This window comes from Ambystoma mexicanum, chromosome 9 (assembly GCF_040938575.1).
Source record: "Ambystoma mexicanum isolate Mex_15411 chromosome 9, UKY_AmexF1_1, whole genome shotgun sequence".
Taxonomy (NCBI): domain Eukaryota; kingdom Metazoa; phylum Chordata; class Amphibia; order Caudata; family Ambystomatidae; genus Ambystoma; species Ambystoma mexicanum.
This window is the reverse complement of record NC_090931.1, coordinates 1,482,792,788-1,482,816,891: the sequence shown is the minus strand read 5'-3', so window position 1 is coordinate 1,482,816,891 and position 24,104 is coordinate 1,482,792,788. Positions and strand designations below refer to the sequence as shown.

The 24,104-nt window shown below is 48.9% G+C and overlaps 1 protein-coding gene across 3 annotated transcripts in view; it reads left to right on the top strand.

The window, feature by feature from the left end:
• Window positions 1-24,104, top strand: part of OBSL1 (obscurin like cytoskeletal adaptor 1) — a 1,294,044-nt gene that overhangs the window by 100,674 nt on the left and 1,169,266 nt on the right. The window contains exon 1 of one of the 3 annotated variants that reach the window (XM_069616947.1): window positions 8,993-9,100. The exons of the other annotated variants lie outside the window; for them this stretch is intronic. The gene's annotated coding sequence lies outside the window, so the exon portion shown is untranslated. Of the gene's footprint in view, window positions 1-8,992; window positions 9,101-24,104 lie in introns of those variants that run through there. 3 annotated transcript variants of the gene reach the window in all.

The window sequence follows — 24,104 nt, the reverse complement described above, 5'->3', positions numbered from 1 at the left end:
TTGGCTCCTCCTGGCAGTTGTGAACACAAGAGAAGTGCTGGCAGAGTATTACACCGGGCAATTGTAAGTGCAAGGGAAATCCTGGAAAGTGCATGAAGAGTACAGACAAATTGCAATGCACTGTCAGCATAAGTACTAAAGGTCCCAATACCTATGGCGTCGCGCACCATTTGTCAAACAGGGATTTGCATGCAGACTGGCCTGCAAATCCCTGTTTTACATACAAATGATTGCATGAATCAGGGCTTATGTCTGTTCCTCTAGAATGTACATAATCTACCACGGGGTCATTACAAGTTGGACGGTAAGGGATATTGGGCACCGGTAAGGAGACCGGTGCCGGTAATCCCTTACCGCCCAATTCCGAGGTCCCTTAGCGGGAGCTTCAAAGAACGTGTGGTCTGACCACACGTCTTTTACGGGTCCCGCTAAGGGACCAGGGTGCTAATAACGGTACCGCAGATTGTGTTACCGTTATTAGCTACTTCCCTATTCCCATTGAGCCCTGTGGGGGCTCAAATGGGAATGGGGAATGGTTTGTTCAATGGGGACTTACCGGTCCCTTCAGGGTCGGAATGCACCGGTAAGTCCCCATTGAACAAGACCGGTGCCGGACCCGGTATTGGAGGCACCCATGGCACAAATAGTGCCATGGCTACCTCCAATCTCGGAATGAGGCCCTATGTCTCTAGAGGCAATCAATCGCAATTCTAGAATTTTCGAGCAACAGATTTCAAATATTCGAACGATTGAGCACAATTTGTTTCTCGCTCCTCAACATAAATTTCGAGAAGTAATTGTTTGGTGCCTTTAATTGTGCCCATCAGAAGTCTATCAGGCTCTTTTCTGTTCTTAAATGTAAATTGCTGTTGATTAAAGATCACCCTCTGAGAATGTTCCGTATCTGCTCGTGTGGGCATTGTAGTAGCTGATTTATTGTCAGCTTGGGTTTGTGTAGAGCATGAGATTGGTTAATTTTCTTCTTGAATAATATTCTGATTGTGACCCGTTTCTGTGTCTTCTTGTTTCGCATCTTGTTTGGTTGCACTGTTACCATCATTTGTTACTTCATTCTTTTTGGGTGTTTTTGTTCTACCTTATTATGTTCCTCGTCCTTCTTGTCGATGTTGTCTACTGCTGTGGAGTCGTCAGAATTCCGTGATAGGAGTTACAGTGATAGGAGTTGTATACTCTTCCATAGTTTGGATCAGTCACAGGAATGTCTTCAAGTTTCTTTGATTGACTTGTTTCTTTAGATTTCTTACACTGCTGTTATTTTAGCCTTTATCGAGGATGTTTCCTTTTTCTTCACCTTTTCTTTCCCCTTCCTGCCTTGCTGAAACTCCTGCATGGCATTTGTCTGCATGTTGACCTGGGATGGGTCAGCAAGTTCTTTGCGTATTTGTCTTTCAGTGTCCATGGCAATTGGCGTATCATTAATTTTTTGGTCCCTTTCCTCGAGTTTCAGTTTATTTAGCTAAGCATGATTGTATGTGCTTTGACTTCCGTATGAATATTGCCATATAGTTAAGCAGGAGAGCTTACTACCATATTAAGTGCTGACACCGATGGGGCAATTCGTTTTATTTTATTATTCACATCTCTTAAAGTATCATGGAGAAGTGAAGAATCCGAAGAGCTTGAAGAGAAGGAAGATGTGTCCAGTTTTTGGTTATACTCCTACGTCCTGTCCCCTTTCCTCCATACTTATGGGACATCTCTCCGTCCTGCGGGACGGGACCGGAACACTTTGTAAAAAGCATCCCAAATTTCTTTTTAAAAAATGTGTCCTTCCTCTCTTTCTTGCGCGGGGCCCGGCACGCGGCCATAACCCCACCCACCTTGGCTCCGCCCCGCACATTGTCCATCAGTCCTTTTCTCCGCTCGTTCGGGACTGGACACACTTGCATCCTCAGAAGATTTTCTTCCCTTTTTCCTCTCTGGCTCTCGCTAGCGATCGTATACTAGTCCGTCTATGTCGTTCAAACTAGACTTTTCAGATTGTTTATCGTGTCACAGATGCTTCGCGAGGGCGGATCCCCATCCTCTTTGTTTAGAGTGTTTGGGTCCGGATCACTGTTGGGACTCCTGTTTTTACTGCGACTCCCTTTCGGTCCGGGCACTTCAACGTCGGTTGGAGCGGTGGGAGGAGGTGTTCCGACGAACACCCCCTTCGCATTTTCAGGCGTTCATCAACGAAAAGAAGAAACGCCCGGTAAGTTCTTTACTTTTCAGAGCACCCCGGCTGGGGGATACCTTTCCAGGTTGCTCCCAGGCCAGGAGGAGCGTTGATCGCTCTGTTTCCGGGGATTGCCCTGAGGTCCCTGTTGTTCCTAATAATTGTACCAGAGTTTTCTCTGAGGGTCTCCGTAAGGGACCTGTGGATACTGGAGCACGCTCCGAGGCCCCTCCTGTGGGGGCTGTTTGTAGACCCAGTTCTACTGAGTCGTGGGGTACCGGAGCTCGCTCTTAGGCCTCGCGCAGATAAGGCTGTTACCGGACCTGGGTCCGAGGTCCCTCGTACAGAGGCTAAAGCTACCAACATTTCTGAGAGGCCTGACAAGGCCTTATCAGTGAAGGCTGTTTCTCACGTTCCCGCTCTTGCGGCGACACCAGATCTGTTGAGGGGCAAAGAAGGAAAGTTCTTCTTTTACCGGCATTGCCGAGGTCCTTCCTGGGAAGGCTAATTTGGCAGTTGGTATGTCGCAGAAACATTCCAGGCCTCATAGTACCCGCTCTGCTGAGGTTCTTTATGTTAAGGCTAAAGTTAAGACCCCTCATCCATCGACGGGGACCCCTGCCTCACTTCCTCACATGCCGCAGTTCCACTCAGGCGATGACAAAAAGGCGCCCGTTCCTGCCACGACCGCGGCGGCCATTTTGGGTACTACCTCTACAACTACGCCATCGGCCTCAGGTGTAGGCCTTGGTTCCGTGGGTGAACATAGAGTTCCTTGTGCGCATCCGTATCGGCCAGTTTATGATTGAAACGCCCGGATGCCCCTTCCGCACAATGTTTCGTTGCCTGCGGGGTCAGCACCTTTGATTTATGTGGATACGTCCGTGGAGGGGGCCGGTGTGGCACCCTTCCCCGTTACGTCCCTGGAATTATCCTCCTCATGAGAGGCCTCCTCAAGTTCCAAAGCAGTCCCCGGAGGACGCCTTTTTCGGTAAATTTCAAACGCTCATGCGTACCGACCCCATGAGGGAATATTTCAAAGGGTTTTTTAGGGAGATATGTCCGCCCGCGCCTCCGGCTCCACCCGTTCCTCCGGTGGTTCCGCCGGTGCCTCCCTTGCCTACGGTGCCTTCCCCGACTCTTCCGCCATTGCCCGCATTGTCCGCCTTGGACAAGGCAGCGCCCGACACAGCTCAGCAGGATCCTGACCTGTCGGACGACGCATAAGGCGATCAGGACAACGAGGACCTGCCCCGCTCTATTAGAGCTTTTCATGACTGGGTACTGGACATGATGTGCTTCTTAGATGTTCCGGTGCCTGAGGCACCCGCTCCAAAGGACGGCACGCTTTCTGGGGCGTTCACCCTGTCTCCTTTGGAGCGTACCGGCCTGTTCTTGCAGAAGGACGTTCTGGCCGAGGTCCGTAGGGTCTGGGAAAAGACACACTCTGGACTTTTCATCAATAAGAAAATTGACACGCGATACAGGCTGCATTCTTCAGAAGAGGTGGCCATGTCGTCTTGTCCGCCCCACTCCTCCACAGTGGTGGCTGCGGCCACTTTGCAGTCCAGGCCTGCAGCATCCTCTTCCACGACGGCTACTCAGGTTCTGGGAAAGGAGGATAAGCTCCTTGACTCCCTTGGGAGAACATTTTTCGCAAACTCGGCCTTGCAGCTCAGGCAGGCCAATGCCGAACTGGTGCTAGCGGGGGCTAATATGCGGATGTGGAAAGGTCTGTCGGAGTTTGAGGAGTTCACCCTGGTCGAGAAGCTGGAAGACTTTAAGGCGGGAATTATCCGACGCCAGGATCTTGGCTCAGGATCTCCCGGAGGCTGTGGCTCATCACGTAGAAACCTGGGCTCGGGGCTTTATGCTGGGGGTTGATACCTCATGGCAGGCGTGGCTGCATGCCACTAAATTCTCAAAAGAAGTGCAGGACAAGGTGTTGGACCTTCCGTTCGATGGTAAGGAGCTCTTTCATTCTACAACAGATGTAGAGCTCACCAAGACGAAGGATAGCACTCAGACAGCTAAGTCCTTGTCGGTCCTTGTTAAGACCCCTTTCAAAACTCAGAGACCGTTGTCGCAAAGCCGACCCTCCTCTGGCTTTAGGGGCTCTCTTGACCGGAAATCTCGCAATCATGCTGGCCTGCGCACCATCCTAGACCTTTCCCAGTGCAATCTTTTCCTACCCCAAGAGAAATTCAAGATGATCATGCCCAGCCAGATACGGTCCTCCTTGCAGATGGGCGATTGGCTCAGTGTGGTGGATCTTCAGGATGCGTACATGCATATTCTGATTTCAAATCCACACAGGAGATGGGAGAGGAGCACTTCCAGTTTCGAGTGCTTCCTTTTGGCCTCAGGTCGGCGCGCGTGTCTTCACGAAGATGATGTTGGTGATTGCGGCCTATCTTCGTCTGCAAGGTATCCATGTGTATCCCTATTTGGGCGACTGGCTCTTACGCAGCCCTTGTCCGTTGAAAGCAGCGGGCAATCTTCAGTCTCTCCTTCAGCTCCTGTTCCATCTTGGGCTGTCGGTGAACTGGCGGAAATCTTCCATGATGGTCTCGCAGGACTTGATTTTCCTGGGTTTTCGCTGGAACACAATCGACTGCAGAGTGTACCTGACCGGGGACAGGATGGCGGATCTGTTAGCCACGTGTCAGGTGTCTGCGCAGTCAGAGAGCATGTTGGCCTGGTGGTTCCAGAGGCTTATGGGCCTCATGGCCTTGTGCGTGTTGGCTGTTCCTCTTGCTCGTCTCAAGAAGAGGCTGACCCAGAAGGCTCTTCAGAGTTTTTGGCGTCAGGCTGTGGACCTGGATTCCAAGCTGATAATGATTCCGGCTTCCATGAGAGTGGACCTGGAATGGTGGTCATCTCTCAGCAACCTGTCGGTGGGTGCAGGGTTTCAGGACCCAGCCCCTACGGTGCCGATCACGACGGACTCCTCCCTCCTGGGGTGGGGTGTGACGTTAGATCCTCTTCAGGTCTCGGATCTCTAGTTGCTTCAGGGCAAGCTCCTCCACACAAATAATTTAGACCTTCTGGCGATCTTCCAAGCGCTCAGGCCGTTCAGACCGATCATAGCCAACAAGGTGGTCCGCATACGCACGGACAATGTGGTGTCGATGCATTACATCAACAAGCAAGGGGGAACCAAGTCTCCCCCTCTCGTGGACCTGTCCATCCAGATTTGGGAGTGGGCTGTGGTTCATGGTGTTTGGCTGCTTGCAGTGCATATCCCGGGCCAGCTGAATGTCACAGCGGATGCCCTCAGCCGGTGGACAGTGGTCAACTACGAGTGGGAGTTGAAGCCGGAGGTCCTCTCATGGATTTTCTTGCGTTGGGGCACACCGGAGGTGGACCTCTTCGCTACGGCGGTAAACAATAAGCTTCCTCAGTATGCCTCCAGAGGGGGGCTGGGAGCCTCCTCTCTGGGGGATGCTCTCGAGATTCCATGGCACAACATGAGAGCTTACAACTTCCCGTCTCTGCCTCTAGTCCATCGAGCAATTTGGAACTCGGTGAACTGTTCCCTTCTACTCATAGCCCTGTGGTGGCCGGCCAGGTTTTGGTTCTCAGAACTTCAACACCTGTCGGTGTATCCGCCGATCAGGTTACCAGTGACCCCTGATCTTCTTCATCAGGGGAACAGCAGATGTGACACCCCTCCCCACAATCGCTCAGCTTGGCGGCATGGTGCCTGAGTTCAAGTCTTTAGAACATCTTAACTTGTCTGTGGATAACATGAGTATTATCGAGGCAGCCAGGAAACCCTCGACTAGATCCCAATACAGAAGTAAATGGCTCAGGTTCTGTCATTGGTGTTTGGAAAAACAGTTGGACCCAAGGGGGGGCTACGATTGACACGGTGCTGTCCTTTGTATCCTTCCTAGCAGAGTCGGGTGTTCACGTTCTGTCATGCAGAACTTACCTTTCAGCGGTCTCCGCTTATCTTTCTACAGACCAATGTTCTTACTCTCTGTGTAATCCAGTGGTTAAAACGCATTTTGCAGGCTTGACACGCCTCTACCTTCCAGTTCGTAGTCCGCACCCACCGTGGGATCTAAATGTAGTCCTGACAGCGCTGTGCCATAAGCCTTTTGAACCAATGGCCTCGGTGGACTTCAAGTACCTATCCTGGAAAGTGTCCTTTTTGGTCGCTGTTACGTCAGCTAGGCGGGTGAGTGAGCTCCAGGCCTTGTCGGTGGAGCATCCCTTTTTGGTCTTTCACCAAGGATAAGGTAGTCCTACGGACGAATCCTGCTTTCCTGCCGAAGGTGGTAACTGAATTCCATCTGAATCAGTCGATCTCCCTGCCGGTCTTTTTGTCTAACCCTACCTCAGAGGCAGAAAGGGTTCTGCATTGTCTCGATGTCAGAAGGGCTCTTAGGTTCTATCTGGACAGAACATCCGAGGTTAGGAGTTCTTCTAAACTGTTTGTGACTTTTGGCAACCCTCAGGGTAAGGAGGCGTCTAAGGCGACTATTTCTCGGTGGATCGCCGCCTGCATTATGGAGTCTTTCACCGTCCTTGGGCTGAAACCTCAAAAGGGTATTCATGCACACCTGGTGCGGGGCAAGGCAGCCGTGGTTGCTTTTCAGAAATATGTCCCCTGGGAGTCCATTGCTAGGGCAGCTACTTGGGCCTCCCCATCTGCTTTTTGTAAGCATTATTGTCTTGACATGAGCTCAAGAGCTGATGCTCAGTTTGGTCAGGCTGTGCTGAAGAACCTTTTTCAGTAAGGGGTATTTCCATCCACCCGTAGTTCCTGTTAGGAGTGCTTGGGAATCTCCCATAAGTATGAAGGAAAGGGGACGGACGTAGGAGTATAACCAGGTTACTCACCGTAGAGAGCACCTTCCTCCTAGTCCATAGTCCCCTTTCCTCCATACGCCCGCCCGCCATCCCCTCTAATAAGGTTCCTCTGTTATTGCTAATAGGTCTCTGACCTGGCGATAGAAAAGGACTGATGGGCGATGCGCGGGGCAGAGCCAAGGTGGACAGGGTTACGGCTGCGTGCCGGGCCCCGCGCAAGAAAGAGAGGAAGGACACATTTTGGAGAAAATAAAAATGTGGATGCTTTGTACAAAGTTCTCCGGTCCCATCCCACAGGACGGAGAGATGTCCCATAAGTATGGAGGAAAGGGGACTATGGACTAGGAGTAAGGTGGTCACTACGGTGAGTAACCTGGTTGTTACCTTCCACATTGCGTTCTGTTAAAAAGGATGCAAACTCCTCCCGATTTGACGGGGTTGCTTGTTTATGACAGAACTCTGTATTCATGTTTAGTTGGTTCTTTCTCTGGACTTGAATATCATCTCCGTTTTCCATCTCGGGAGACTTAAATTGTTAATAAAATTGAAATCTGGAGGGTATAATAACTCCTTATTTTAGCTCTTCTGCTTTTGGATGGCAGTACTTGCCCCTGGTAGTAGACAGAAGTCGGTTATTTTCCTTGCCTTGTTTCGTACAGCAATGTTTCATGGCACCCTCTTCGGTTATTCCAGGGTGGTGTTGACATGCAAGTATTTTATTACCAGGGGCGTCTCCTACTGTACCTGATTCCTTTTGTGCCAGTTAGGTTTGGGACTATCGAAAGTATTTGATGACAGAGCCACCCCCAGCGCCCACCCCCGCTTCCCATTTGTCAGTACCAGTCAGAGACAGTTCTGCGCTACCTGCAATACTATTAAGGCATTGTGCACTTAAGTCCTCCGAGTGACTGTTGTTTTCTGCCATAGTGATTATATGGAGGACTGCTTGTAACGGGAGCAGGGTGTTACAGCACCAGTCATCTCGGCCATGCACTATTGTGCGGTCTTATCAAATAATGCTCCAATTCCCAGACAGCCAACAGTGCTTCAGGGCGTAACAAAGGTAGCTTGAGTGTATAAAAATATAGACGTCACATAACATAAATGACAAAACACGCAGTGCTGCAGTTTGTGGTCAGTGGGGGAAGGTGAGAGAAACATTCAGAAGGACTTTATATGGATACCGCAGTAAATCACGCCCCACGGTGAGCTTAGAAACCACAAAAGCTACTGCGGTGACTGCTGACTCGGTAGCAGCTACCCCCGCAACAATTTGAATTTAGTACGCGATTAACGTCATCTTGCTAAGTAGCATTATTTTAACGGTTATATGTTGGGTGCATTACTGATCATAAAGCCCAGAGGAACGGATTACAGCATGTCACTCAGCTGTCATCAGTATGACTTGACTGTGCTACACCATTGTTATGTTAAGGGTTTTTCATATTATGCCAGTCACCGCTCTAGTTATGTTGTGTTGAAACGTTTTTATACTGCCCCAAATCACCTCTCAGAGTGACTAGGCTTGTCCAAAAAAAAGGCATACTGTGCCCCAGCCAGGGGGCTCTAGGCGGTAGTCTCCGGAGAAGGGGAAAGGGGAAAAGAGAGCTCCAAATGAAGGACAAACGAGGGAAAAGCAAACTAATTATGTAAAGAGCAGAGAGTGGTAGTGATTGTGGAATCTTGGAAGTGTGACACTCCCAATAAGCATGGAACGTGAGCAGATAGTGTGCAAAGTGAGACGTGCGCCTTTTGTGTGGGTGTCTGACCTGTGCCTACACACATGGAAGGGGGCGAGGTCGGAGCTGTGCCTGTACAGGCTGGTGTTATAGGACGATGACTGGCAGCAGACACTGGCTGTAGACACCCTGGCGCACTCGCTGCCAGGGAGGGACACGTTCAGCTGTCCGCATGTCAGCTCACACCTAAAATTAGCCAGGATTCCTCCCCAGGGTGAGGTGAAGTGGGGGCAAGGAGTGTGTAGGGCCAGCCCCAGCTTCCAGAGCAGGCCTCGTGGAACTCCTGAGCTGCAACCGCAGCGCCCTATCCGGGGGTTTTCGGGGCAATACTGGACCGGACTATTGGAAATACGGCCACTGAGTGAGTAAAAGGGCATGGGTCTGACCGGCGATAGAGGCGGAAGGTTATATGTCACCCTATAGCTTGCCATTCACACACGTTTTGGGGTGCATGTGTAGAGAGGTACTGCACGCGGTTCCGGCACGTGTAAGTGGCTCATGCTTCATGTGTGTGGGTCACAGTAGTTGCAAACAATGAGCTCCTCCTGCGTACATACCGACCTTCTCCTCTTAGGAAGGGGACCCCCCATCTTTTAGACATGTTTCTCCCTCCTAAGTTATCAGTTACCCCAATGCAAGTCAATGGCCAAGTACACTTCTCCCACTTTCAGTCTGAAAATCGAATTCCTTGGTGATAAGACATCTTAGCATGTACGCTGCTATGTTCTGTCGAGTGCTTGTAGGGGGGGGGGGGGGGTGTGTGTGTGTGTGTGTGTGTGTGTGTGTGTGTGTGTGTGTGTGTGTGTGTGTTTTTTTTTTTTTTACACCACTGGTGCATTAATGTAATGATATTCATAATATTAAGAATGATAATACATGTAATAGTACCAATAGGAAGAATTATTTATGCAGCTCTTTTATACCAATCGCTTTGCATAGACTATTTGTCTTTAATTATTAGTCCGTCAAAATTAGATTTTCTGTTGGTTTCGTGTGGATCCCAACTGTTCGAGTCTGGGATTCTTATAGTCCCTGTTTGAGGCAAATAATTTTGTTCTATGGGGGTGCTTGATGTGCATGATGTGTGTGGTTCTTAGCTGTGGGTGACCTCGGGGTCCATGTAGTGCCGATTTGACGTTTTGTGACACACCGGCAGCATTGTATCTGCTACGTGTATGTTCCTTTCGTGGTGTGTGTGTAAGTTAGTGTTGCTTCTGAGCAGTGCCACGAGTAGGGTGGCCTCGGCTATTAGAGGAATGCAGAGGGCCACGTCCATCATTACATTCACAACACCTCCGCACACGACCGGATCTTTCTCGGCCTTTTTCTGCTAGCCCTTTTGGTGTGTGGCGGCTGGTGGGGGAGGGGCTATCACGGGGGTGCAAGAACTGACCCGTGCGGCATTTCGGAAGGGGGGGCAACATGGGGGAGGCGCGTGGGTTTACATACTCGCCTCTCCTGCGCATAGCATCTTCATGTTTCTAGAGCTGGCTGCGTTCCTGCCTCTTTTCAACCACCCACCCCAAGCTGTGTGGAAGGGGTTCACTAATAATTGGTTTCTTATTTATCATGGCATTTTATGACATGAAATTGCCAAATGCATGTTATTATGGGCAGGGGAGCCGATTTATGAAATTCCCCGGGGGTGCCCAAATATAGGAAGTGACATCACCAGCGGTTATATGACCGCATTTGCACGTTGTCGCCAACTTGTTGCGAGGGGGGAGCACTGAACAGGGGAAACATTGGCTAGCATGTACTGTATATACTAAAGTCAAGTAAGAAGGAGGTTTAAACCTTCCAGTTGCATTTCAGTAGGCCAACACTGCCCCTACTCCACCCCTCTATAATCATCCAGGTTGTAGTAGCCCTCAAAAGGCAGAGCAACACAACTAGGATGGGATAACGAAATGCCATCCCATCCTGTGAGTGTGTCAAACCTCAGAGCAAAAGCTGTGCGTGTGCCTCCTACCTTGGAGCACAATCTCACTAATTTGGTGCAGATCTTGCAAGTGGGTGCATGGGAATCCCATGCATGTGTGTGGGTGGCAGACCCCGGATCACATGCTCACTTCTTCAGTGTGAAACTCTGTCCAAGGCTCTTTGGGCAAGCATTCAGGATGGGTCTCACACCTTTAAACAGTGTGATATATTGAGTGGGCACCTCACTCCTTGGAGCATAGTATCACCCGTTGCTGGTAATCTCACAACTAAACGTACAGTTTCACTCTTGGTCATCTCAGTGACCCCATGTATATTAATGGAGACAGTCTCCCATCTGGGAAGACAATTATATTTCTGTTAAAACACTCTGAATTCGTACTCCAGTTTTCTCTATCTATAGATCCATACCATATTCATTCATTGTGTGTGCAGGGGTGATAACTTGTGTCTGAGAGAGCTCATTCTTTCATTAAGTAGAGATAAAGGGGTAACAACACCCTGTATGTGGGATCAGGCTAATTTTGCCCCATGGCCCATCACTCCAGAATGCGTGAGCAGGTTTTAAGACCCTGCTGATTCTGCTATCCTACAGGCTCGAGCCTTCTATCCCTTGCCCCATCATGGCTTCCAACATTCTGAGCGGCAGCCTATGTACAGCCAGCAGCTCGGGACATGCCTGTTGCCAATTGAATGTAGCCACATCTACTATTTTGCCACTGGGAGAGTGCCATGAACCCACATTGGTGGTGAAGAAGCACTCAACATACAGAACACAATGGTGTAGTGTTGCAGTCCTGCTGAGAAATGACAATTCGGTCCGTTTAAATGTAAAGCAGAGTGGCTGAGAAGTACACGCACTGTGCCATCAAAAATAAAGCAGCTGTGGTGGGTGGAAGTGCTGCTTTGGTGGCATCAAGAGTATGCAATTCCCTGCTGGGTAGTGTTGGTCATTTCCTATTGAAGTAAAGCAGCCCTATTGAGAAGTGCCATTAAAAGTGAAGCTGTCCAGTAGGCTGGATCAGTGCTGCCCCATAAAAGGTGTAGAAGCCTCTGTGAGAAGTGGCAGTACTGTCCCAATGGTGAGAAGTGTAGTATTTTCACATTAACTATGCTTAACCACTTTGGGTTATTGAATAGTGCTGCTACATTCTGAGTAATTCAATCCCTTTAAATATATTAGCTCTTGTATAACCACGACAGTGTTGAGTTATTCTGATGATGAAGATGATATCAGACATGCTCAATAGTTCTGGTTCTCCATCATTAAAAGTACTTCAAATCTTCAGAGTCTCGGGAGGATAGCTCAGGGGCAACCTGCTCGCCTTGGAAGCAAGACGACATGGAGCAACACAGGTTCGATCCCTCGGTCTGCGCTTAGAAACCTCTGGGTATTATATGCATAATAAATAACCAATTAAAATTTAAATAAATAAATCTGCTAAGAAGTGCTGGGGCCTTGTCAGTAAGAGTGTAGCAGCTCAACTGAGAAGTGCTGATGTTGTCCCATCAAAAGTATAGCGCCCCACTAAGATGAACTAGCATTGCCTCAACAAAAGCATAGTATTACAATTATACCCAAGAGGGGTGCACAGAGGTACAAATACACCCAACCCAAAAAGATTTTTAGAAATTGAGGGACAGACTTGCTTTGCACCTGTGCCTCCATTTCTAAAAATAATTTTGGGTTGGGTGTACCTCTACATCCGTGCACCCGAGTGCAAATATGTAGAAGTATACCCAACCCAAAACGATTTTTAGGAATTGAGGGGCAGATGCAAAACAAGAGCATCTTGCTTTGCATCCGTCCCTCAATTTTTAAACATCGTTTTTTACCAGGCTTTCACCCGGGCCGCCAGAGAGAGACACAGTATGGATGGAATAATGGGCCATCCATACTGCGTCTCTCTCTGCGGCCCGGGGGGGGGGGAGGGGGAGCTCAGCCCCAACTTCATTCTGCCGGGGGTGCCCGGGCCTCAGAGCCCCCGCGTACTCGGCACCCCTGATTATGGGGGAAGTTAAGAGGACCTCGTCATAGATTTTATGGGAGGGGGGAGACTAAACTGTGGAATCTTTGTAAATTAATCTTCCAAAGTGCTGGGTGTGTTGTGTTATGTCCCGAAGGGAGTCGGGTGCAGCAATAAAACAATATGGCAGAACAAATGAAGCAAACACAATAATACGCGGGAGCCGGTCAAGTGGCTTCTTATCTCTTTAATCATCGGTGCGAGAACTGGCGCCGGAGGCGGTGACACCGCCTCATCCTGCATACTGTGGGGCACAGCCCACAACAAAATAACAACAATAGAAATGGGACTTGGCTCCCATTCAAACAGGGTCATTAACATGGATGAGGACACAACATCTCCCCCTCACTTAAGAGAGAACTTTAGTTCATTTCTTCTATCCACCTGGTTGGTCTGCGTACTGTCCGTTTCGAGGGGCTTCGCATCGGTGTCATTGTTCTGGCCATCTGAGTGTCACTGTCGCTGTCGTCGGCATCCCGATGTTCCACTCTATATTCAGATTCTGGATCTGAGGATTCATCTGTGACCGTGGTGGTTGTGTTTTCACGACCTGAGTTTCCTTCAAAGACTTTGAAGAACAATGAGTTTCTCGTGACAGTTCTATGAGGGCTTGCTGCCGTTATCATGGACCCGCTGGTGTGGGTCACAGTCAGGGATTCAGGTCTGAATGCAGGGGTGCCCTTGGTGTTTTGGTCCCGTCGTACCAGTACCACATCACCTACTTGAATCTGGCATGGTTTGGTTTGTCTCCTCTGGTCGAAGTAGGTTTTAATTTTCTCCTTGCTCACCTTGTCACTGGCTCGTGCATCTTCGACGATGGTGGTGGGTGGACGGACATGGGGGTTGTGCAGAAGTCTTGTCCGTATGATTCGGCCAAACATTAGGGTGGACGGGCATTCACCGGTGGCGCTGTGTGGCGTGTTCCGATATTCTCTTAGCAGTGTGCAAATGGCTTGCATAAATGATCCGTTGGTGATGGAACAGACTTGTAAAGTCCTCTTGAGATTGCTCATACATTTCTCGGCCATTCCATTGGCTTCGGGATATAATGGTGTTATCTTTCTGTGTTGGAATCCCAGATGTTCTGCGAACACTGCAAAATCATGACCACTGAAAGGCGCCCCATTGTCTGATTTTATGGTCGTGGGGATTCCATAGTCTGCACATGTCTTATCCAGGGCAGGGATGATGGCCTGAGCACTGGTTGAGTGTACAAGGTGTACTTCTGGAAAACGCGACATTTCATCCACAATGACTAGCACATATTTTCCGTTCACTAGGGGTCCAAACATGTCGACGGCCACCTCATCCCATAACTGTAGGGACATGTCAGACGGCCTTAACGGTGCGGGGAATGTTCTCGGAGCCACCGCTTGGCATGCGAGGCACTTGCTTAAGAGGCTTTCCACCTTCTCATCCATTTTCGGGAACCACACTTTTGTCTGGAGCTGTCTTTTCGTGGATACCACTCCGCGGTGCCCTGCATGTGCTATGTCTAGAACTTGGTTTTGCAAACTGGATGGGATCACCAGTCTGTTTTCTTTGAGAATCAATCCCCCCGGGGACTTGGACAGGGTGTGGTGTATAAGCTTGAATGTGCGCAATTGAGATTCCTCTTGGGAGGATAGGCCTGCCTTGTCCCGGTCTTTTATGTACCATCGGCCTGATTGTATGCACTCCTTCACGATTTGTAGGAGTTTGTCTTCGCTGTTGGCTTCCACTAGTTGGGCTGTGGAAATGTGTTTCGGGAGAGCGTTGTCAACAAGATAGTTGACGTATTGGTTTGCTTTAACGGATTGACGCTCCTCTTGAGCAGGCAGAGGGTATCTGGACAGGAAATCCGCTGTATTATTATCTTTGCCTGGCCTGTGAACAATTGTAAATGAGTACTCCTGTAGTCGTAATCCCCATCGGGCTATGCGAGGTGGCATTTTAGCCGTGGGTTTGCCGTAGATCGTGGTGAGCGCCTGGTGGTCCGTGACGACGGTGAAAGGGCGTCCATACAGAAAGAGATGGTAATGCTCGCACGCCCACACGACTGCCAGGCTTTCTTTTTCAGGTTGAGAGTACGCACACTCGGCGGGTGACAGACTTCGGCTTGCATAAGCCACTATGTGTTTTGGTGAAGTTGGTGAGGCTCTGGGTCTGGACTGGGCCAGGATGGCTCCAAGGCCGACCGGGCTCGCGTCCACGGTTAGTTCAGTGTCATATGTGGGATCATAGTAAGTCATGCACGAGGCTGATGCGATGCAACGCTTGATCTCTTGAAATGCTTCTTCGCATTCTGGGGTGCACTGGTAGTCTCGATCTTTTCTTGTGAGGAGTCTTAGTGGTGTGCTCACCGATGCAAAATCTTGAATGTACTGAGTGCAGTAGCTGGCCATCCCTAGGAACGAGCGTATGGCTGATGGAGAGGTGGGAGTAGGGGCGTCCACCAGTGCTTGCACCTTCTCAGGATCTGGGCGCATGCCTTTGTTCGAAAATATATGTCCAAAGAATTTCAATGTTGTTTTGCTGATTTTGCATTTTTCAGGATTAATAGTGAGGTGGGCCTTTTCTAATGCCATGCAGACTCTTCTCAAAGTGTCATCGTGACTTTCTTGTGATGCGCCGAAAATGAGAATGTTGTCGCTATAATTTAGACATTGGGGAATATGCTTGATTATTTGATGAATCTCCTTCTGGAATATTTCAGCGGTCGAAGATACTCAGAAGCTTAATCTTTTATACCTGAACAGTCCTAGGTGTGTTGGGAAAGTTGTGATATATCTTGATGAGGGATGAAGTTCAAGTTGATGGTAACCTTTGTTCAGATCAAGCTTTGAGAACACGGTCTCCCCATGTAATAGATGCATCATGTCAGTCATGCGTGGGGCTAGGTGTCGTTCCCTTTCAATGGCCACATTTGGGGCACGCATGTCCACACAGATGCGTATGCTTGATTTGCTGTCTCTTTTGCGTACCGGTACTATCGGAGAGACCCACGGTGTTAGACCAGATGCTGGCTCTATAATGTCCTGTTGTAGCAATGTCTGTATTTCATCCTCAACCTGTCGCTGTATGTTGAGCGGGATGCCTCTATAATGTTGAGCAATCGGTGGTACATGCGGGTTGATGTGTAGCTTGATTTGTCAGTCTTTTAGACGTCCCAGGCCTTTGAAGAGAGATGGGAACATCTTTTGAGTCATGGTTTTTGCGCTATAAGTGTAGGCGGACATAATTTGGTACATGATGCTGATTAGCCCCATTTGTATGGCTGTGCGGAAGCTCAGTATGCTTCCACCTGGGACTTCCCCTTTGATCACGTACATTTGTACTTTTTGGCTTTGATCTTTGTATTGGCATTTTGCGGTAAACATGCCTTTGCAATCCAGCGGTTTGTTGGAGCCATACGGATATATCAATGTGTCAGCTTCCGTAGCTCTTTCTGCACCTCAAGTGCTTTGTATACTATGTCGCTTATGACATTGACAGTGGCCCCCGTATCGATTACCATTGAGTTGCAGCAGCAGTGTTGGGATATATTCAGCAGCCGTGTTGTTTCCTATGGCATGTACATATGCACGTTTTCTCTCTCCACTGGAAGATGACGACCTGGCCGTTCCCCTTTCTTGCAGCGATTCATCCAGGTACCTGATTCTTTGTCTTGGCTGGCGGTGCTGAGAGTGGTGTCTACTTTTGCGATGACTGGATGTGTCCCTTCTTTGTTCACGCCGGACACATCCAGCCATCTTGTCTCCAAGACTCTCTGTGGGGTTCAGCACTCTGATAGAATTTCATGTTTTTGCACACCGACTGAAAATGGTTCTCACCCCCACATTTGTCGCATTGGTGACCTATTGCGGGACATGGTCCTGTGTGGGGAAACGGAAGACCGCATCTGTAGCATTTCTTTTGTTCTGATGAGTCGGCGTGAGTGCGAATGGGACATACTTGCGCTGCATTGGCCGTTTGCGTAGTAATGAGCGTTTTCTCCGTGGCGGTGAAATCCTTGAAGTTCACCGTGCTGTGTGCGCGCAGGCATGTGGACGTGTTTATCTTCTTGCGGCACGATGAGGCGGCCGCCTGAGCGCGAACGTCAATGGATTAATGAGGCTACGGTGGAGCAGCAGCGCGGCTGCGGATGCAGCCCTCGCACCTCGCTGTGGCACGGTGTAGCGGGTTCGGCTGAGCGTGACAACTCAGTTGAAGATCCTCGTCGCAATTGTTATGTCCCGATGGGAGTCGGGTGCAGCAATAAAACAATATGGCAGAACAAATGAAGCAAACACAATAATACGCGGGAGCCGGTCAAGTGGCTTCTTATATCTTTAATCATCGGCGCGAGAACTGGCGCCTGAGGCGGTGACCCCGCCTCTTCCTGCATACTGTGGGGCACAGCCCACAACAAAATAACAACAATAGAAATGGGACTTGGCTCCCATTCAAACAGGGTCATTAACATGGATGAGGACACAACAGTCAGAGCTCATGGTATGTCCAGGCTCATGCCACTCGGTTGCCCACACGGTGTCATGTGAAGGTGGCCAAGGATGTTCATGGTTGCCCCCATGTAGCCCTTTGATTGTAAGCAAGATGGCATGTGTGCTGTTGCGGAAGTTGCCATGCTCGGTACCAATGAATGGCTTATGCCTTGTCCGAAGGAAGGGGTCTTGTTGAACTGTAAATATTTCGTTATCTATGTTGTGTTTTTGACTAAAAGCAGCCAAGGAATTTCCCCCATGTATTTCATGTTGGTTTTCTGTGGGGCTGGTGATGACCTCTTGCGTCACCCATTTGATTTCCCTGTTTGACACGTGCTTTTTCACACCATCCCTTTCAAGATTCTCATGTTTTCTGAACCTGATCCCACGTATCCGTCTTCTCCTCCTGTTAGCGTATGTCCCCTTGGCAGGGCAAGTGTTGGCGACCTCTGCATGGGGCACAGTATGCCACCTCTCGCTCTCGGACAAGGCTCAGTGATGTTAGGCCACTATGGCGGTGACTGCCGCTGTTAAACCCCTACGGCGGTGACTAGAGTAGTATAAAAACCATTTATCAAAACAAAATAATATTTGTGGGAGAGGTTGAGTTTTCTAAATTCATTGGACGTCATTTTCTAAGAGTTTGTAATTGGCATGGAAGGGACCTGTTATGTTTGCACCTAAATGCAAAATGGCGCCCTCGTGCACTTTTCATCATTCGAACTGCAAATTGCAAAACGGGGCAGCAAAAGCAGGCCGCAAAATAGCAGTAAATTGCAATGATTCCCCTTGCTTTTAGGAGGTGTAAAAAGAATGAAGGTGCCATAGGAATCCAATGTATGACTGCCACTATAAACATTACATAATACCATGCTTGCGTAAAAGTATTTTGGAGGCTGAGAGGAAAAGGAAGTTGGGAACATAACTCCCGCCCCTGCCCCCCTGCGCCTCCCAAAATTATGAAAATGCTTATGAGCGTGACAAAATGGTGTTAAGAGAGGTGTAACACCTTTTTGCTTGCCCATAGCACATTTTTTTATGCTCTGGGTACTTGGAACGTGTGCTCCTTGGTGTGTGTTTGGTGGTTGTCAGTTTTTGGGCTCTCATTATGTTCTGGAGATGTGTGTGGGTCACAGGCATCGTAGACTTTCTACTGCTTGTACTTCCTGCTTGATGGTTGTCTGGTACAGCGAAGGACTCCACCAGATACCTACTGTTTTATACCACAGCGGCGGTAGGTTCTGCACCCCCATATCAGCTCTTTCATGTGTCTATTATGCTGCACCATTGGCAGGTTCTGTGCCCCCCACGATCGTCATGCTCTCTTTTAATAATAATTATAATGTAGCATTTATTAAGGGCTACAAACCCTGGAGTATCTGAGCACTGCTTATTATTACCCACGGTGTCTGGTGCTCATTTATCGGCCTTGGAAGGATGAAAGGCTGAGTTTGCTCTTGTGGGGATTCGAACCTGCGTCAGCAGGGCCTGCACAGATGTCAAAGCGAGGGCTCTACTCGCTGTGCCATCTGACCAGCTGTTTTATGAGTATGGGTCAGTTCATATTTGTAGCCTGTAATTCAGCAACATGCTGCTGTGTTTAGAATCAGCACACGGCGAACTGTGCCTAGGATATCTTTTGCGAATGTCTTGTCCTGGCTTTGCCTCGGTGTTGAGTGCAATCCATGGTAATACCTCTTTTCTGGACCTTTCTGCGCATGCTCCGTTCAGGTTTATTAATTTGTAAAACCTCTGATTTCTAACCAAAGTGTCTTGGTGCCACAGCGTAGTGTAAAATCCCCTGTAAAGGTTTTGCGCATAGTTGTACACCTGATTTGGAGACAGGGTGTCTAGTTTTTCAGTGGCGGAGTGGGTGCACCCCACCCCCATTCGCTCTGCCTGTCAAACACACGTGCTTTTCCACTGGCATCAGATTATGATGCTTGCAGAAAAGCATTAAAGTCCTAGGGACTCCACCTTTTAACACTTGCTAAAAGCTGGCAGATTCAATAGGAATCTATGTTAAATGCTTCCCGCCATGCTGGTGTGGCAGGATGCATTTATGATTGTTTGCACCTTCTCAGCAACTCAAACTGGACCTCTGCTTCTAACTCCATTAAGGTCTGCTGTAGAGTCCTGCAGGGATCACCACAGTCACCACTTCCCTTCAACATTGGCCTTTACCCCTGATATGATAGACCACTAACTGTTCTGCCTCTGCTTTACGATGCCCTAGGAGGCTAAAGGTCCTAGACTGTACCTCTGCACAGAGGTCCTGTACTTGCTAGTTTTTCCTGACCCCTGCTGAGATACCCTTGGCCTTAGAGGGTGGGGCTATCCCAAGACGCTCAATGCCATGTTTTACTGTTCTTGCACGGCTTGGCTTGTGCTAACCTAGCTAGTGGGAGACTAGACATTAATGTCTAACTGGTAGGGTGTAGAGTTCAGTGGATGCCCTATAGGACGCTCCAATATTAAAAGTCACATCTAAACCTTGTTCCGTGTGTGGGAAAGGAAATGGATACAGCCATGTATGGCCATTGCCTCTGCCTCCTCGGAAGGCGAGAGCAGGCAAAGCCGAAAGTGCATCTGCTGGATTCTTTGGTGGTATCTGGGATTTCTGAGCAGAAACCCCATCTCAGTATTTGCTCAGAAGTGGCCTGCTAAAGTTTAAATGTAGCTCATCCAGTAATTGGGTGTTGACGGAGTATTTGAACGTATTTACCCTCCTGATTGAAAGCTTCAGTTTGCACTCAGCTCCCAATTTTTCCATATAACTTGGGCAACTTCACACTGAAGAAGATTTTGGCAAAGCCTTGCTGAGGGCATGACCCATTTAGCAGTTAAGCTCTGCCCGTGTCTGCAGATACCAGTATTAACAAGTCTCTGATGGTTCGGTGGTCCCTCCAGCTCCATTCAGAGAGGAAGAGAGAAAAGGGGGCATGGGGCCTGTAGATGATAGTGAGGGTGAAAGAGAGTATGAGAGACCCAGAGCCTACAGATGAGGCATTCAAAAGACGAGTAGGATTGAGTAGGTATGATAGAAGCAGAGACCCACTCAGGGAAAATCAGGGCCACTCTACCTCCAGGCCAGTTGGGCCTGGGTTTGGAGAGGATTTTGTAGCCCTCAGGAAAGGGAAGTGTCGAGAGCAATGACAGAGCTAACATTGAACCACGTCTAAGTAAGGGCGAGGACATCAATGGCAAAGTCTTCACAAAGGAGACAGATGTCAGAGTAGTGTATGACAGCAGAACAAGCATTTAGAGTAGCTAAATGAAGCTGGTTACCACCTTTCAAAGTTTTCTGAGGAGGGGCACAGGGGCATGGTAGTCCCGTTGGTGGTGGTGGAGAGGTTAGAGGAGAGGTAGATGGAGGGGTAGCAGGAGAAGGGAGGAAGTTAGTGAGTGAGGGCAGGCGCTGGTCAAGGAGGAGAAGAGTAGGTTGTGAACCTCGGGCATTGATAGTGCCATTGTGGTAGACATTAATGATGCTCCTAGAGGATGAGAAGTATGCCAAGAGTACTTCCCATCTAGTGCCACAATTAACGGGTGAAGAGGAGAAAGGGGAGAGGGTGGAGACCAGGTGGGAAGTCCATAGGTCTGGAGAACAGGCAGAAAAGAGGATGTCGGTTACAGTATACCTGGAAGTAGCATTGACGTAGGTGTCAGCAAAAGGTAGGCCTGGATTGTAGGCCAGGAGAGCTTTTTAAAGCTTTTTTTCTTCCAGACTTAGTGAGAGATAAGAGAGGTGATACAATAGCAGTTAGAATAGGTAGTGGAGATAGAGAGTGTCATGTAGGAGGGTGGGGGGAGACAGGTAGGTGGGCTGCACAGTGCACAAATAAACTCACCAGGTGGCCTAGCAACCAAGTAGGCTGTGATGAATCAACTTCCGGGGCACCAGTGTGATCCAGGGATAAATATCGGTTTCTACACCATCAATCAACCCCACACCTCTAGTACACCAGAAGGGATCTGAACAGATTGGAATACAAGTGAATTATAAGACATCCTTGTCCAATTTTGGTAAACTGGACGGAACGGCAGGCTTATCTCTGCAAGGTCGTGGATCGTTGGTTAGTTGCAACACAGCAAAAATACAATGATTACCCAATGATAAAAGGGACTGTCCAGTCAAGGTTGTATAAAAATATCTACTTTATTATTACTACAACAGACAGTTCTAGCACACTACAAATATGACCCACCCTGTAAAGGAACACAGAGGAGAGACAGTTTCACGAAGACAAGGGATGCACTCTGGATACTGGCAGGAGGGTAGTTGGTAAAGTAATCAGTCTTACTGTTCATGGTTATTCTGTTCCAGTACCAAGGGGGCAAATGGTCGTAACGGTCTGGAGAGGCCTTCCGAGAAGGACCAGGGGGGCAGAACCACAATGTACCTGGTGCTGAAGAAGTTCTTGGTGCTCAACAGCATTGAGGTGGTTCCAGGGCGCTTCTCAGCCCCCGAGACAGAGTTAGTGGTAGAAGACAGCTGCGGGTACCAGGCGGCAGGCAGTTCAGCAAGTGAGGCTGAACGGATGTCTGCAAGCTGTCCGGTGTGGCGGTTTGGGGCCAAAAATCATTGTCTCTGTGCTAGTTGGCGAATCTGGAATGCTGGTCAAGGCGGCTCGGATGGCTCTGGTGACTGCAGCGTGACAACAGTCAGCGGTGCAGCCAGATGCGGTTCGAGGACTCGACTGTCTCGAAAATGTCCTTCAAAGATTGATGCTGGTTGATGCTTGTATGGCATCCTCCTGGCTTCTTTGCAGGGCTTTTGTCGTCCTTTCAAGGTGGATGGCCCAAAGCTCAGGAGAGTGATTGCAGGCAACAGCCTTGTCCTTAGTTCAGATACTCTCCGGTACTTCCCACCTAGGAAGCTTGCTGGCAGAACCTAGCAGGGCACACTGTGTGCTAGCTGGGTACCAGTTCTGGAGCTGCTGGATGGGTCCTCTCCCCCTGAGTCCGGTATCTCCCCCTGTTTCTTGGGAGATGTTTAGGGGAGGGATCTTGATTCCTCACCTGGCCTTCCTTCACTGGTGGAAGATGTAAGCTAGACTGTAGCTTCAGCCCGGGTCCAAATGTGTCCTTTTTACTCTTTTTGAAGTCGTCAGATGATCTGTCAAGTGAGGGGTTCAGCCCTCTCTTACAGCCAAATGGGCCCAGTGATTGGTGCAGGCTAACCCCACCTTACTGAACCAATCCTGGGTCTCCACCAACAATTTTCTGTTATGCATGAGGACCAGAGTGCTCTGCAACAGGACAGACAAGGGGTGACAACACATACCCACCCATCTTCCTGTCAGCTGTAGATCAAAGTGTCTCTCTGGTTAACTGAGCTCTCTGTGACTCCTGATTAAAGCGAAGGTCCCCCTTGAAGTTTGTGATGGGAGCAGATTTCCTGTCTCCCCCAAATTACATCCTTCGTCCCTCTGAAAGGGGTCTGCTCCGTAGGGACACCTGCAGTAACTGCTGGACCCAGACAGGCCATTCACTGCCTTTCATACAAAGCGGGGGTAACTAGCTTCAAGTTGACACATTGCATACCAAAGGGGTGTTAGCCTCACCTTCCTGTTGTCTGTTCGGCAACCAAGCCTCTCCTCTAAGCTTGCTCAATTATCTCTCATTAGTATGCACTGCCACCAGCCGAATTACCACAAAAGGAATGCAGATCCATGGAGCCTTTGATATTTAAATTTGACTGCCCATGTCTGGCGGAAGGTGTGCCTTCCCCCTTCTTGAGATGCTTTGATGCACCTGTGGCTGTCCCATTCCAGCTGAATATTGCAGGGGAAGACAGCGCCTGTGGGCTGTGTCTTCCCAGAGTACACACGACTATGAGTTTCGTGCGGGAAGTAGATGAAATATGTGCGGAATGGCCTCACACATTTCTCGGAGGTTGATCTCCCATCATTCATTTTCATTTATGAAAAAATCCAAAAGCCCAGGCGAGTGCACTCTCCCCGTGCGGATGGTGGAATTCCTCACACAGGCACAGATGGAGGAGGTGTTTTAAACAATATATGTACAAGGTAGTAGGCATTTTACATACCCAGACAGGGTGAGCGCTAAAATGCAGCACAGAACAGTCGATGTACAGGTTTAAAAGCACATCTACGTTCAACTTTCCAGCAAAGCACAAAAATGCAGCAGAAAACAATCAATGCGCAGGTTTAAATGCACAACTAGATTCAACTTTCCAGCAAAGCACAAAAATGCAGCAGAAAACAATCAATGTGCAGATTTATAGGCACATCTAAATTCAACTTTCCAGCAAAGCACAAAAATGCAGTAGAAAAGAAATCGATGCGCAGGTTTAATGGCACATCTAGATTCAACTTTCCAGCAAAGCACAACAATGCAGCAGAAAACAATCAATGTGCAGGTTTATGGGCACATCTAAATTCAACTTTCCAGCATGGCACAAAAATGCAGTAGAAAAGAAATCGATGCGCAGGTTTAATGGCACATCTAGATTTAACTTAGTTTTCATCCCGTCTGCCGATTTCTCCAGACTCCACTGAGCGTACGCCAAAGCATGGTGAAAGTGTTTTCTCAGATTCTCAACATATTCATGTGTCGTGGACGCGCTAATCAGTGTCTGCTCTTGTGTTCTATATAGCAGATGCTGGGGTAGCACCATTTTTTTTCGACTAGTCATTAGCTCAAATGGAGACATTTTGGTCGCAGCAGATGGTGTAGATCTGATGGCCATCAGGACAATGCAGTAATCAGATATCCCAACTAGGCCCAGAGTCTTCCACAAACTTCTTAAGAATGCTCATAATGGTTTTATTGTACCTCTCAACTCCCCCACTGGAGGCTAGGCGGTATGCAATATGGAGTTTTCTCTTCACCCCAAGTATCTCCCACATATTTGTCATCACTTCACTGGTGAAGTGACTTTCTCGGTCTGACTCAATCCTTTGGGGAA